Genomic DNA, 3,282 nt, shown 5'->3' on the forward strand with positions numbered 1-3,282 from the left:
TCTTTTTCTTTTCTGGTAGTTTTGGTGTGCTATGGCACACTGCTGTCTCTCACAGGTCAGCGTCGATACTACATTGGGTCTGTGCTTGTGTTGACAGATGGTTAGTGTGTGCTATGTTGGGCCGCGAGTACACAACACACACACACACACACACACAACCATGCTTGAATGTCACATGTCAAATATGTCTAAAATCTTCATGTGTGTAAGACAACACAAGCTGTTTAGCATGCTAACTTTGGGAGAGAAGAACGCCTTTTTAATTTCTTAATTTCTTAAATATTAAATTGTCAGCCAGAGATTACATATCATGTGTGTGTCCATGTGTGTATGCGTCCATTTACGTGTGTGTGTGTGTGTGTGTGTGTCAGAGACCACAGCACCTGCACACATTTTCTGGTGTCTGTGTGTTTCTCTGTGTGAGTTTTTAACTGTTGTGTCAGCGCATGCGTGTGTCTCCATGTGTGTGCGTGTGTGTGTGCACAGTCGACACGAAGTCATGCGTGCGCTCCCCAGACGACAAAGCTACATTTTCACTCTGGTCATCTCGCTCAAGCTAGCACGCCAACATGGAACCTCCGTACACGCTCTCACTGGGAATTCATTATTTAGGTTTGTGCACGTTTGTATTCTCATCACGTCTTCACACCTCAGCACTCAGACTCGGCGGCAATGAGGACCTGCGTGACAGGTTTTTTTTTTTTTCAATGATCATACACGCACACACCCACATATTGGCCCTGCACGTGCACGTCTCCTTTCTGCTCCACTGCAAGTGCACTCCCTGGCAAATAAATCAGTTTCCGTGTGAAAATGAACACACACACACAGCAGACATCATGACAGCATGGATGCCTCATCATGCCATGAGGAACATCATGTCATGAGAAATACACCAGGAGAAACATCATATCATGAGAAACATCATGTCATGAGGAACATCACATCACGAGTAACCTCACTTCATGAAGAAAGTCAAGTCATGAGAGACATTTCTTCATGAGAAATCCTACGCTTTTAGGAACACCACTTCACAACGAACATCACTATATGACAAACATCACACCATGACAACCATTGTATCATGAGAAACATCATGTTGTGAGTAACATCACTCCATGAAGAAAGTCAGGTCATGAGAGACATTTCTTCATGAGAAATCCTACGCTTTTAGGAACACCACTTCACAACGAACATCACTATATGACAAACATCACGCCATGACAAACATTGTATCATGAGAAACATCATGTCATGAGAAATACACCAAGAGAAACATCATATCATGAGAAACATCATGTCATGAGGAACATCACATCACGAGTAACCTCACTTCATGAAGAAAGTCAAGTCATGAGAGACATTTCTTCATGAGAAATCCTACGCTTTTAGGAACACCACTTCACAACGAACATCACTATATGACAAACATCACACCATGACAACCATTGTATCATGAGAAACATCATGTTGTGAGTAACATCACTCCATGAAGAAAGTCAAGTCATGAGAGACATTTCTTCATGAGAAATCCTACGCTTTTAGGAACACCACTTCACAACGAACATCACTATATGACAAACATCACGCCATGACAAACATTGTATCATGAGAAACATCATGTCATGAGAAATACACCAAGAGAAACATCATATCATGAGAAACATCATGTCATGAGGAACATCACATCACGAGTAACCTCACTTCATGAAGAAAGTCAAGTCATGAGAGACATTTCTTCATGAGAAATCCTACGCTTTTAGGAACACCACTTCACAACGAACATCACTATATGACAAACATCACACCATGACAACCATTGTATCATGAGAAACATCATGTTGTGAGTAACATCACTCCATGAAGAAAGTCAAGTCATGAGAGACATTTCTTCATGAGAAATCCTACGCTTTTAGGAACACCACTTCACAACGAACATCACTATATGACAAACATCACGCCATGACAAACATTGTATCATGAGAAACATCATGTCATGAGAAATACACCAAGAGAAACATCATATCATGAGAAACATCATGTCATGAGGAACATCACATCACGAGTAACCTCACTTCATGAAGAAAGTCAAGTCATGAGAGACATTTCTTCATGAGAAATCCTACGCTTTTAGGAACACCACTTCACAACGAACATCACTATATGACAAACATCACACCATGACAACCATTGTATCATGAGAAACATCATGTTGTGAGTAACATCACTCCATGAAGAAAGTCAAGTCATGAGAGACATTTCTTCATGAGAAATCCTACGCATTTAGGAACACCACTTCACAACGAACATCACTATATGACAAACATCACACCATGACAAACATTGTATCATGAGAAACATCATGTTGTGAGTAACATCACTCCATGAAGAAAGTCAAGTCATGAGAGACATTTCGTCATAAGGAATCTAATGCCATGACAGACATACTGTCACAAAGGAACATCACACCATGTGAAACGTCACGAAATGAGGAACATCACACCACAACAAACATTGTATCATGAGAAACACCGTGTTGTGAGGAACAACACTTCATGACAAAAATCAGGTCATGGGAACCATTTCATTGGAAATGTGATGCCATGAGAAACATGGTGTTGTGAGTAACATCATTTCAAGAAGAACATGACATCATGATAAAAATCACGTCATGACAAACATCACAAGAACATGAGTAAAATCACTTCATGAGAAACATGACGTCATGGTAAACATCATGTCAGGATAAACAACACATTGTGATAAACAAGGAAAATCATGTCATGACAAAAATTCTTCATGAGAAATCTGATGCCATGACAACAAATGTCATGACGAACATCAGTTATGAAATCACCTCATTACAAACATAATGTCACAGGGAACATCACACCATGAGAAACATCTTGCCATGAGGAAAATCAGGTCATGAGAAACAGTTCTTCATGAGAAATTTGATGATAATAAATCTTATCAGGAACACCAGGTCATGAGATCACTTCATATAAACATAATGCCACATGGAACATCACATCAAGAAGAAAATCAGGTCATGAGAAATCTAATGCCATGAGAAGAATGTCATGAGGAACAGCAGGTCACAAGAGACATAAGTATAATGCCATCACAAACATTATGTCGCGAGGAACATCACACCATGAGAAACATCATGTCCGAGGAATATCCCTTAATGAGGAAAATCACTTCACAAAGTACTTCATGAGAAATCTAATGGCATAAATAAACACCATGCTATGAGAAACATACCATCATGAGAAACAT

This window comes from Doryrhamphus excisus, chromosome 8, assembly GCF_030265055.1.
Source record: "Doryrhamphus excisus isolate RoL2022-K1 chromosome 8, RoL_Dexc_1.0, whole genome shotgun sequence".
NCBI classification, from domain to species: Eukaryota; Metazoa; Chordata; class Actinopteri; order Syngnathiformes; family Syngnathidae; genus Doryrhamphus; species Doryrhamphus excisus.